This window comes from Pseudophryne corroboree, chromosome 9, assembly GCF_028390025.1.
Source record: "Pseudophryne corroboree isolate aPseCor3 chromosome 9, aPseCor3.hap2, whole genome shotgun sequence".
NCBI lineage: Eukaryota > Metazoa > Chordata > Amphibia > Anura > Myobatrachidae > Pseudophryne > Pseudophryne corroboree.
This window is the reverse complement of record NC_086452.1, coordinates 233,900,221-233,914,115: the sequence shown is the minus strand read 5'-3', so window position 1 is coordinate 233,914,115 and position 13,895 is coordinate 233,900,221. Positions and strand designations below refer to the sequence as shown.

The 13,895-nt window shown below is 44.9% G+C and overlaps 1 protein-coding gene across 4 annotated transcripts in view; it reads left to right on the top strand.

Annotated features, from left to right (window-relative positions):
* Window positions 1-13,895, top strand: part of LOC134957932 (complement factor H-like) — a 1,300,757-nt gene that overhangs the window by 42,603 nt on the left and 1,244,259 nt on the right. The gene's annotated exons all lie outside the window — the stretch shown is intronic.

Here is a 13,895-nt window from a genome sequence, read left to right as displayed (position 1 = left end):
TAGCAACGCTGGGACGCCGTGTGCGCTTAGCCGCCGGCTCCCTAGTAACACTGAGCCGCCTGGACCCTAGCAACGGGGACGCCACAGGCGGACCGCGCTCCCCGTTGCAGGGTCAATCTAATCAGTTTAAACATTCACACATTTGTCTTCTGCTCGTGCAGCAAGCCAGCTGCACGGCATCTTGTTAATCAGACTCCAAGCATCTGATTGGAGGACTCCCTGCTAAATACCTGCTCAGTGCTGCACACAGACGCCGGTAATAGCTTCCTGCATGCTGCTTTGGTTTGCTGAACGTCTGTTCCTGTCCTGCTGTATCCGGTCATTCCTGTCCTCAGAAGTTCTGTATCTTGGAGTTGTCATCTCATCCCAAGAAGTCGTTTGGTCCCCTGTTGTCCTCAACGATCACCAGAGAATATCGAGTGGTGTTCGTGAGTTGCGGCTCTGCCGTGTGTTGCGGCTCAGCTGCTTTATCTTTATATTCTGTTTCGGAGCATTTGCGGAGGGTTCCGCTTCCACAAGTCCTCTCCGGAACTCGGCGGTGCCGGGTAGGAGAGTGGACAAGTGGATATTTTGGTTGTCCTTTTCCCTGGCGGTTTTTCCGCACATATTCTAGTTTTTAGTTTCTTGTAGCCCCTGGCCTGGTTGTTTAGTCAGAGAGCCCCTTGTTATCACCCTGCCTCGGATTTCCCTTTGTCTCCCATTAAGACCTGAGGGGGCATCGGAGTTGGGCAGACATAATCCGCCCTTCAAACGCGGCTGCCATGGGCTTAAGCAACCATAGTCTCGCAGGGGATTTCTGACAGCACGGGCGAGACAACGGAGTTAGGGTGCCAGGGGCTATTTTCCATTCCCGCTCCCTTCCCCAGCATTACGTTCCAGTGCTCCGGTCCTCGCAATAAGATCTCCTCAGACCAGAGTGCTGGAATCATAACATTATTACCGGCCATACCAAAAACTAAAATTAAACGGGGTTTAATTTTTTCTCGTTCAGTTTTTGTTAAAGTTCTTTGGCCTCATGAATCCGACAGGTTTAGGGCCAAATCCTGGCCAGCTCTTAGTCAATCAGATTCAAGAACTTACTCAGATGGTTCAGGATCTTTCTCTTCGGGTGAGGTCGCAGGAAGATCTTTTGCGAGCCTCCCCAAAGGTAGTCCCTGAACCAAAGATGCATTTGCCCGACCGTTTTTCTGGTGATAGAAAATATTTTTTTAATTTTAAAGAGTCCTGTAAACTTTATTTTCGTTTAAGACCTACTTCCTCTGGTACTGAATCTCAGCGGGTTGGGATTATTATTTCTTTACTCCAGGGGGATCCTCAGACCTGGGCATTTGGTTTAAGAGCAGAGGATCCTGCGTTGTTGTCAGTAGACGCTTTCTTTAAGTCTTTAGGGCTCTTGTATGATGACCCAGATAGAGAGGCGTCCGCTGAAAGTCAGCTGCGCGCTCTCAAACAAGGTAGAAATCCTGCAGAGGTTAATTGTACCGAGTTTTGCCGTTGGTCGAACGACTGTGGCTGGAATGACCCAGCCCTGCGCAGTCAGTTTCGCCTCGGTTTATCAGAGTTTATTAAAATCAGTCTCCTCCAGTACCCCGCTCCTGAGACTCTCGATAAACTCATGGAGCTTTCTATTAAGATTGATCGTCGTCTCAGAGAGCGGAGGGCTGAAAGAGGAACAACTGTAAGGTCTAGTCCTTGTGTTTATTCCATTCCTGAGGACGTTGAAGAGCCCATGCAGATGGGTCTCTCCCGGCTGTCTCCTGAGGAAAAGACCAGAAGGCAAAATTCCGGTCTTTGTTTGTATTGTGGTGGTAAGGGACATTTTGCTCGTAATTGTCCGAACAAGTCGGGAAATGCCTTGACCAGGTGAATTGTGAGGGGGTTCACCTAGGTCTGCAGCTTATCTCCTCGAATAACTCTCTTTTAGTTCCAGTTAAGGTTTCCTTTGGCAGCCTCAGTTCTTTGGTGTCGGCTTTTGTTGACAGTGGAGCTGCAGGAAACTTTATGGATTTAACTTGGGCTAAGGCCTTAGGCATTCCACAGTTACCATTGGATAGGTGTATCACCATGCACGGCTTAGATGGGAGTCCACTTTCCAATGGGGTTATTACTCACCGTACACCTCCCGTAGTACTTACAGTAGGAGCCTTACATTCCGAAAATATTGAATTCTACCTAACACATTGCCCAGCAGTTCCAGTTGTTCTGGGTCACCCTTGGCTGGCCTTTCATAATCCCACCATTGATTGGCGTTCCGGGGAGATTTCCCAATTGGGTACATTTTGTGCTAAGGAATGTATTTCGTATCCAGTCAGAGTAGCAGCTATCATTCCAGAGCTCATTCCTGTGGAATACCAGGAGTTTGCCGATGTATTCTCCAAAGGCAATGCGGACATTCTGCCTCCCCATCGGCCTTATGATTGTGCTATTGAGCTAATTCCAGGTGCCGCATTGCCAAAGGGGAGATTATATGCATTGTCCGGGCCAGAAACATCGGCCATGAATGATTATGTTCAGGAGAGCTTAGAGAAAGGATTTATTAGACCATCAAAATCTCCTTTACGTGCAGGTTTTTTCTTTGTGGAGAAAAAGGATGGCTCGCTTAGACCATGCATTGATTTTAGAGCCCTGAATAAGATCTCAGTAAAAAACACCTATCCTTTGCCGTTAATTTCTGTACTTTTTGATCAGTTACGTTCTGCTGTGATTTTTTCTAAAATTGACCTTAGAGGAGCTTACAACCTCATCCGAATTAAATCTGGAGATGAGTGGAAGACGGCTTTCAGCACTCAGTCGGGTCACTACGTATACCTGGTGATGCCGTTCGGCCTGTCTAATGCTCCAGCAGTTTTTCAAGACCTCATTAATGATGTGCTCCGTGACTTCCTAGGGAAATTCGTGGTCGTTTATTTAGACGACATCTTGATTTATTCTGAATCGATGGAACAACATGTTACCCAGGTTCGTCTGGTTCTTCAAAAGTTACTTGAGAATCATTTATATGCCAAGCTGGAGAAGTGTGATTTTCACGTAACGGAAGTATCTTTTTTAGGGTACATAATTTCCCCTCAGGGATTTTCCATGGAACCAAAGAAGCTCCAGGCCATCCTTAATTGGGCGCAACCCACCAATTTAAAAGCAATTCAGCGCTTTTTAGGGTTTGCAAATTATTATAGGAGGTTCATTCATTCTTTTTCTGACCTGGTTGCTCCTATAGTAGCTCTGACAAAGAAAGGAGCGGATCCTACCAACTGGTCGCATGAAGCTGAGTTGTCCTTCCGGGCCTTGAAACAAGCCTTTGTCTCGGCTCCAGTCCTCAGACATCCTAATCCGGAGTTGCCCTTTGTTGTGGAGGTTGATGCATCAGAGGTTGGAGTGGGGGCTGTCCTTTCTCAAAAGGATCCGGAGTCTCTGGAGTTACATCCTTGTGCCTTTATGTCCAGAAAATTCTCCTCCGCTGAATCCAACTATGATGTTGGTAATCGGGAGTTACTGGCGGTAAAGTGGGCTTTCGAGGAGTGGAGGCATTGGCTGGAGGGAGCAAAACATACTATTTCGGTTTTGACGGACCATAAGAACCTGCAATACATTGAATCAGCTAAACGGCTTAATGCCCGGCAGGCACGTTGGGCATTATTTTTTACTCATTTCAAATTTATAATCACTTTCAGGCCTGGTTCCAAGAATACTAAAGCTGATGCCCTGTCACGTAGCTTTCTTCCGGTTCACAATAGCAATCCTGTTGTTACCCCCATACTTCCATCTTCGGTCATCCGGGCAGGCCTCACACAGGATTTATTTACCCAGTTAAACCAGCTTCAACACCAAGCTCCTAGATTTACTCCTGCTGGTCGTCTTTACGTCCCTGAATTTTTGAGAGCCACTGTTTTAACTGAATTTCATGACAACAAAGTTCCGGGCATCCGGGAATCACTAAGACATTGGAGTTAGTCTCTCGCTCAGTATGGTGGCCTAGTCTTTCTAAAGACGTTAAGGAATTTGTTTATTCATGTCAGGTTTGTGCACAGCATAAGGTTCCCCGTTCCTTGCCTATCGGGCAACTTATGCCGTTAACTGTTCCTCTCAGGCCATGGTCTCATATTTCCATGGATTTTGTGGTTGACCTTCCCCTTTCAGCCGGATTCTGAGTCATATGGGTGGTAGTGGACCATTTTAGTAAAATGGCTCATTTTATTGCTCTTCCTCGATTGCCTTCTGCTCAAGGGTTGGCAGTTTTGTTCCTCCGCCATGTGTTCAGGCTTCATGGGTTGCCCACTGATATTGTTTCTGATCGGGGTCCAAAATTCATCGCACGATTCTGGAAATGTTTTTGTGCCTCATTAAGGATGAAACTGTCGTTAACATCTGGTTACCACCCACAATCCAACGGGCAAACCGAACGAGTCAACCAGTCATTAAAACAATATTTGCGCTTGTATTCAGCCAAACTCCAGAATGATTGGTCCGAGTTTCTCCCTTTGGCTGTATTTGCTTACAATAATTCTTGTCATTCCTCCACTAAAGAGTCTCCATTCTTTTCAGTTTTTGGTTTTCACCCCAGAGCAAATTCTTTTTTTCATCATTCTCCAGTCTCCTCGCTAACCTTAACCTCCCATCTCAGAGCAATTTGGAAAAAAGTGCACCTTGCTCTCAGAAAAGCGGCCTTCCGAGAGAAGAAATTTTCTGACAGGCTCCGACGTCCTTGCACTTTTAAGGTGGGAGATAAGGTGTGGTTGTCAACTCGCAACATCAGGCTTCGACAATCCTCGGCTAGACTGGGACCCAAATTTATTGGACCGTTTCTTATTATTAAGAAGGTCAACCCAGTTGCCTTTCGACTACGTTTACCGAGGTCCCTTAAGATTGGAAATACTTTTCACTGTTCCCTGTTGAAATGATTTGTTTCTTCCAGTAGATTTCCTCGGAAAATCTCTCAGGGTGGATCTCCAGTGGATGTGCAGGGACAACAGGAGTTCCTGGTAGAGAAAGTTCTTGATTCAAGAATATCCCGGGGCCGGCTTTATTTTTTGGTTCATTGGAGAGGCTATGGTCCAGAGGAAAGGTCTTGGGTCCTGGACAATGATCTTCATGCTCCTAGACTCAAGAAAGCATTTTTTCGAGGATTTCCTCAGAAACCTGGCTCTAGGGGTTCATTGACCCCTCCTCAAGGGGGGGGGGGTACTGTTAGGCGCCGTGGTCCGCGACGTCCTTGCGGCCCGGCGCCTAGCAACTAGTGACGCCAGGCGTGCTAGCCGCCGGGTCCCTAGCAACGCTGGGACGCCGTGCACGCTTAGCCGCCGGCTCCCTAGTAACACTGAGCCGCCTGGACCCTAGCAACAGGGACGCCACAGGCGGACCGCGCTCCACGTTGCAGGGTCAATCTAATCAGTTTAAACATTCACACATTTGTCTTCTGCTCGTGCAGCAAGCCAGCTGCACGGCATCTTGTTAATCAGGCTCCAAGCATCTGATTGGAGGACTCCCTGCTAAATACCTGCTCAGTGCTGCACACAGACGCCGGTAATAGCTTCCTGCATGCTGCTTTGGTTTGCTGAACGTCTGTTCCTGTCCTGCTGTATCCGGTCATTCCTGTCCTCAGAAGTTCTGTATCTTGGAGTTGTCATCTCATCCCAAGAAGTCGTTTGGTCCCCTGTTGTCCTCAACGATCACCAGAGAATATCGAGTGGTGTTCGTGAGTTGCGGCTCTGCCGTGTGTTGCGGCTCAGCTGCTTTATCTTTATATTCTGTTTCGGAGCATTTGCGGAGGGTTCCGCTTCCACAAGTCCTCTCCGGAACTCGGCGGTGCCGGGTAGGAGAGTGGACAAGTGGATATTTTGGTTGTCCTTTTCCCTGGCGGTTTTTCCGCACATATTCTAGTTTTTAGTTTCTTGTAGCCCCTGGCCTGGTTGTTTAGTCAGAGAGCCCCTTGTTATCACCCTGTCTCGGATTTCCCTTTGTCTCCCATTAAGACCAGAGGGGTCATCGGAGTTGGGCAGACATAATCCGCCCTTCAAACGCGGCTGCCATGGGCTCAAGCAACCATAGTCTCGCAGGGGATTTCTGACAGCACGGGCGAGACAACGGAGTTAGGGTGCCAGGGGCTATTTTCCATTCCCGCTCCCTTCCCCAGCATTACGTTCCAGTGCTCCGGTCCTCGCAATAAGATCTCCTCAGACCAGAGTGCTGGAATCATAACAGTATCCTTGGATATTTCTTTCAGTTAGGAATTCATCTAATCCATTTTTAAACTTATTGACTAAATACACCATTACAACCTTCTCTGGCAGAGAATTCCAAATCCTTACTGCTCTTACTGGGAAGAGACCTTTCCTCCGTTGTGTATGTAATTTTTTTCTTCTAACCTCAGGGGGTGTCCATGTGTCCTGTGTAGCGTTTTTTTTATAAACAGATCATCTGATAAATCCTTGTATTGTCCCTTTATGTACTTATAAATATTAATAATGTCCCCTCTCAGCCGCCTCTTTTCCAGTGTAAACATATCTAACCTTGTAAGTCTTTCCTCATAATTCAGTGCCTCTAACCCCTTAACCAGTTTGGTGGCTCACCTCTGAACCCTTTTGAGTTCCAAGATATCTTTTTTATAGTGAGGTGCCCAAAACTGTACACAATATTCCAGGTGTGGCGGCACCAATGATTTATACAGTGGCAGGATAACAGTCTCATCCCTTGTCTCCATTCCCCGTTTTATGCATGCTAACACCTTATTTGCTTTAGTTGCTGCATTTTGATATTGCGTACTGCTACTAAGTCTATTATAGATGAGCACACACAAATCTTTTTCATCTACCATTATCCCAACATTTTCCCCATTTAGTTTATATGCTGCCCGATTGTTCTTAGTCCCAAAGTGCATAACTTTACATTTTTCTATATTGAACTTCATTTTCCATTTATCCGCCCAGACCTCAAGTCTAGATAAGTCATTCTGTAGAGACTAAACATCTTTGTCTGAATTAATTCCCCTACATAGTTTAGTACCATCTGTGAAAATTGCCACTGTGCTTTCCAGGCCCACTCCTAGGTCATTAATGAATATGATAAACAGCAAAGGCCAGTGTACTGAACCCTGCGGTATTCCACTAAGCACTTATTAAGTTCGATAAACTTTCAGGAAAAGAGCAATACCTTAAATACACAAATGTTCAGGCCACTGCGACCGTAAAGCATGTGTGTGTGAAACCCCTATCAAATGCATACACGTTGCGTAAGCACACCGTCACGCTGTAAGCACAAAGTAGCTACACGTGCGTCGGAAATATACTTTATAACCCCTAACAGAAAAAGAATGCGACACCAATTGTATATGTAATGTTGAGGTCCAACCCAGCAACAAATATTTACTCAAAAGGGGGTACAACTGAAATACAATTACATAAGAGAAAAGGCTACAATCAATGGATACATACATTTGATTGCCTGCGCCACCCGGTATCAGTCCTCAGTCAATCTGGATAGATGACCTTCAGAGAATGTGTCTGACCGGCCAGGTGGCTTTTATACACTAGTCCAAATCATGAAACAATGGAAACTGTAATCTCTTCACCCATAGGTCAAAGGGCTGGTCATTTACAGTACAGGAGGGGTCATAGGTCGGTTTGAATAGGTGGGCGATGCCTGGTCCCAGTGCACTTGCAGATGTTCTCCACTGGGTTCCCGCCGAATATCAAGAATACAGTAAATATAGTGTAATATTAATATTCTGTTCCTGCTCATTTCTATGCGCAGGAGCGTGCTACATTCTGCAAACTGCCATCGGAATATTGCCCTTGAAATACTGTACAGCTGGATACCAAACACCACCTCCTAAATTAATTCTGTCCCCTCCTATCCTGTAAAGTTGAATTCCTCTGTTGTTATACATTTGAAGCAAATGTAACTCGCTGGTGTGGTGCATGTAGGCTGTAAATTATGCACTATGTGGATTAAATATGAGATATGTCTTTGTGGCTTTTCCATTCGAATGCGTATGCTAACGTATTTACTCATACGACGCGCTAATATGCGGGAATTCGTGAGCCAATATACACAACGTGCGAGTATGCGCACGCATGGCAGAACAAGCACCCGCACGGAGGCCACTCTGTGTGGTGTTTGCACGTGATGCGTGTGACTATAATATTTTCGACTTCGACACACTGAGGCCCATTCAGAGAACATCCCATTAATACCCACTCGCTGTTCCCTGTTGTACAGCCAATTACTCACCCAAGTACAAAGAGTGTTTCCTACCTCAAGCACTCTTAGTTTGAAAATCAGTCTCTTATGTGGGACATTGTCAAAGGCCTTAGCGAAGTCAAAAAAGCACCACATCCACTGCTTTACCCTGATCAATATTATCGATCACTTTCTCGTTGAAGCTTATTAAGTTAGTTTGACATGACCTGTCCTTCACAAAACCATGCTGATGCTTAATATTAACGTTGGAGGTATCCAAGTGCTCTAGTATGCTATCCCTTTATCAGTGGTGTAAGTTCGCCCCAGGCATGATAAGTGTTGGTGCCCCCCCTACATATGTAAACACACACACCCTTCATATGTAGCTTTCCGGCACTCATGTTGAACAGTAGTAGCGTGCTCAGGTGCCTTTCCCAATAGTAATATAGATACAAAGTGGACGCACTCCAAGTCAGTCATCACAATAAAATAGACACCAGCATACCTTTATAGCAAACCTACAGTACTCCCTCACCCACCAGCGTGTCACAATGTAGATGCTTTGGCGCAGTGGTGTGCCGATATACAGTATATATATATATATATATATATATATATATATATCAAAAACACACAAACGCCACTTTCAAGAACAATACAGCAGGGGATTAAGTCCGACTGCCCTGGCTCAGTTAATCCTATTATAGGGATTGATGAGGAGGGCTCCATCTGTAGTCTACACATCAGCTCTTCTTCCTATTATAACACCTTAAGTACCTGTGTAGCAGCCTATAAAGTGGGTGACCCCCTGTATCAGCAGTGTGTGGATGGGCTCCGCAGCAGAATGACAGAAGACGCAGAAATAACTCTGACATCCCGCTCAGTATAGGGGACACAACATCCAGTGACTGCTCTCTACACTCTCACATACAGCAGGCAGGGTGTCATGCAGGGTGGCAGACATGGAGAGGTAAGCTGATGTTCATCACAAGGCTTTCTCTCCTAGCGTTAGTCCTGATCACAGTTCAGGGACAAATCATAGGGAAGTGTGGAGGTGGCAGGTCACACTGGAGAAGGAGGAGGTGGATACTAGCTCCCAGGACTCTAGTCTGCACTCCTTCTCCCCGGCCGGAGGCGAGAACCAGACAGCTGTACTATTGCGAGACCTGTCACATAGAATTTGATGGCAGATAAGAAATACTTGGCCTATGTAGTCTGCCCCTGTACACTCATGCACTAGGGTTAATTTTTGTTGGGAGCCACATAACCTACCTATCCAGAGTACCTGGTGGAAATCCACGCCAGCAATGGGAGACTATACAAACTCTACACAGTTAGGGCCATGGTGGGAACAGAACCCATGACCTCAGTGCTGTGATGCATAATGATAACCATTACACCGTCCACACTAAAGGGAGTATGCAAGTCACTTTATTCCATGGACACTAATGTACTGCGCACTGATACAGTTAATGATAATACTATATATATTTCCCCCACCCCCCCCATCTTGTGGTTCAGTACTCACTATTGTAAATGCAGTTGCCTGGGTGCCCTTGCTGATAATGATGTATATAATTGTGGCATCCTTTCCTTAGATGCTCCCAACACCAGGTGAGAGATACTGAATGGCAATCCAGGACTTCTTTAAATCAATAAACCTTTACCACAATAGATCAACGATTCTGGGTTACTAGAGACCCGTCATCAGGATCTGAGCAACAGAAACATTGATATATTGCAGTAAAATGTAATTGATTCAAAGAAGTCCTGGAGTGCCATGCAGTATCTCTTAGCTGGTGCTGGGAGCATCTAGGGATGTCACACTTTGCCTATATATATATATATATATATATTTTATAGGACTGTGAGCCTGGCACTCCTTTGAGGGTACAATGAATTCTTGCTGTGGTGCCCTCCTTAGGTCAAAGCAATGGTCTCATATAGATGTGGAATTCAGTGGCACTCCACAGACTTGTATATAGTTGATACGCCATACTTTATTTAATTCATGGATTAATTATTATTAATATATTCAAGTCTGTGGAGTGCCACTGAATTCCACATCTCCCTCTCTCTCTCTATATATATACAAATTTACTTATTCTTGTGCCCCCACAAGAAGTTCTAATATATTGCTGGGAGGTGCTGCACTTAGGATCCCTTCAATAATGACACACAGCAGCACCATTATATAATTAGTATTTCAATCTGTTACTATAGATTGTCATCAGGTATGGTATCCTGGTGACAATCTATACCAGACTGAAATATTGATTATATAATGGTGCTGCTGTGTGTCATTATTGAAGGGATCCTAAGTGCAGCACCTCCCAGCAATATATACAATGAGACCCCGCGCGCGCGTGCCCAATCACCGGCATTCGACACGATAATGTGACCGTCACAAGGATGGGTAAGTGAGGCTGCCCTGGACCTCCACTTACCCGCAGAGCCGGAGCACACAGCGGCTGACCGGTGGGATTTTCCCTCGGAACGCTGAGGGTGCGCATGCTGCTACGAGCTCCTCCTCCTCCGGTGACAGGCTCCAGGCTGCGAGTAGCTCCTCCAGTCCTCTTCCTGATCTGCGGGCTCCCCCTGACACTGACACGAAAGCTCCTCTTCAGGAGTCAGGCAGCGGGAAACAGTGTGGAGGAGATGTGCCCCCTTGAGGTCAGGAGCCCGGCGGCAGCCGACTCCACTGCCTCCAAGAGTTTATATACCTTCCAATATATACCCCACCTTAGATGTCAAACTAACCAGTCTATAGTTGCTGGGATGAGATTTAATAATATTGGGACTACCCCTGCTATACGCCAGTCCTTCGGTATAATTCCTGATGCTATTGTTAAAGTGTTCCCTTTATATTTTTGAGCAGTGTATATAGTAAATACTGCTAGTCAGTGGGGCCAACTGGGAGTTTCCCCTGTACTCCTGTGTTCCAGTCCAGCCCTGATCTAGAAGGAATTTGTAGAAATGTGTGTGCAAAATGTTATTATTAGAAAGGGCACTGAACAGCAAAAGGGAAATAATGTATAAAATGTATTAAATATAGAGAGTATGCACCAACAATAAAATCTATGTTAATAGGATTCTTCAATGTAATGTTTATATAATACATTGTATCTAACAGCAACAGAAATATTTCACTTGCACAGAAGGAGTGAAATACAACAAAACACATTTGTGTAAATACATAAGAATTTATTATAAAAACATTTTAGGGTGTTTACTTTATTGCTATTACTAGTAAAACAGGACCCCTTTTCTCCTTAATAAAATTGTTATTTCCCTAATTTCTGCAATATCTATAAAGGTACATACAGCATTGCCCTAATCTGTACTTCCACACAGACCATAATACACAAACATATAAATAAACAAAAAGAAAACATACACAGTGGCAGTCTTGCACACAGAAAAATTTTAAACCACTTTTTCTTTCTTTATGCACACCCCTTTTTTTAAAGTAATATTTCTTCGCAGTCTTCTAAAAAAGTATTCATGTTTAGACTTAAAAATTAAAAGTTATATTTTATTTCCATGCCAATTTGTGCACCATTCAATACAATTTCTTGCTTTTTACACAGATATACAATACATGTGTGTTCTCTATGGGAATCAAACCCTAGCTCATGGGCATGGTAACCATTGGTGATACCACTATGCCAAGAGAGCCACGGAGACAGGTGACTGACACCTGCAGTAACATAGTAATGCCGTTCATTGTAATTTGTTTTAAAGCGCTGTGTGTCCCAATCCTATCGCTGATTGTAAGAACTATGTAGAACTCTGAACTTTGCTTTTCTTTGTGTGCATCGGAGACGCTGAGCAAATCTTTTCTGTGTTCACATTTCTACTTAATGTAGACATCATTTTATACAGCGCACCAGGGGAGTTCGTGCCATTCTGGTGATTTTGTACTCTGCCCTACAGTATTATTGTATTAAAAAAGAACTATTGTATTTACTGTGCACTGGCCCACTGTAGTGCCATATCCATCCGCTGCTATTCAGCACCGTACTTTAGTTTTGATTAGTGGAACAATCGCCACCCAGTGATGAAGCTGTATATTATATGCTGTGGATTATCTTGCGCCTTTTCATGCCTACTTTGCCAACCTGCGCTATTTGTATGGCGCGACTAGGATGCCTGTGTATTGCGCAGTAGCAGCAACAATGAGCGTGGCTACATCTGTATGTATATGTATTGCTACCTGAGTTCACCTGGCCTTCTCTGGTGGTAGGTAAAGTAACAGCATCCATGGTAAGGCCGATGAGGGTTAGCACTTTCACACTTTGAACTTGTTCCTCCCCACCTTTTTTGGGTCGGTAGTCTTGCTGACAGCAGCGTGGAGGATCTCTGCAATATCAGTAGCTCCAGTACTGATTGCGACCTATGGCATACTTGTTGTCTTTCCCCTGGAACACCACCAGGACCAGTTATGTTAATAGCTTTGATGCCCTTCTTTCCATTCAACAATCCAAACTTGACCATCTCACTGTTTCCCAGACTCTAAAGGAACTTTGCAGGGCTGGTCTTCTGCATAACTGTATAATGCATATACTGTATACTGTACCTTCCTTTGGTGTCAGTTCACTTTATAAATCCGTATCCCCATGATACACTGAACCATACAACCTGGCCCCCAATTCTTCTGGCACTGGCTCGCTGAATATAACCATAACATGGTATGCCAAACACTCTAACTTGGTTCTGGCAAACCATGTTTGGACCTGCATCTCTGGCCATTCTTTGATGTTTGTCAGACCACGCCTTGACCTCATGTAGTGCAGGACCCTTAAGCTGTCCAAACAGGATTTTAACCTTCTGTGTGGCACTAAATGGACATTGGCAAAACATTTACTGTATTTTACTGAAGGGTGTAGATGAACTTGTTGGGCGCTTGAAAGAGAATGGGCTGCCTTGGATACACACAGGAGTTTTCCTTCTTCCCCCACGGAAACATATGTAAAAATGTAAAATGGTGTAGCCTGGGCACTCTCTTTCAGTGGCTAAATGCAGAAACCAAATCAATGATTTCCTTTATAAACAAATATTTAGACTGAGTAGGTCATGAATTAATATCTCAAATAAGTACCATACAGTTGTAGTATTGAAGCAATAAAACGTGAATTTAATAAAACATAATAGGCATAAAACACTTTAGGGATATATAGCCCAATTTCTTAATAAAACAAGTCGTGCCAAGAAGGTAGCAAAGGAGCCGCAGGTGGTATATATGGCAGGGTGGTCCAGACTTCACCCTGCTCTGGCTCCTGAGCTTACCAATGAAGATTCGTCAGCAGTCGAGTGTAGTAGTCCCAATGTGCAAATGTCCAGTAGTCAACGCGTTTCGAGATCTGCAATCTCTTCCTCAGGGCTTGATAGTCTCTCTGAAATTCCAAACACGCTTTTTAAAGATGGTGGATAACTACTTCCGGTTCGGGGTTCACCGGAACCAGAAGTGTGAGCTCGGGATATTGAGTGGCTAAATCGCTTAATTTAGAACTCTGGTGTGAAGTTATTCTAAAGATATGCATCATACTGGCTGTTAGTCTATACTAGAGACTATTATACATAACGACTGCAGCATTGAGAAGATGGCCGAGTGGGCGGAAGTGACGCTGCCCGGAAGTGCCGTTGACCGGAAGTGACAAAAACGGCAGTGGGGCATGCTCGCTGCTGATGGCGCAAGTGAATAGACCGGAAGTGGGGCATAC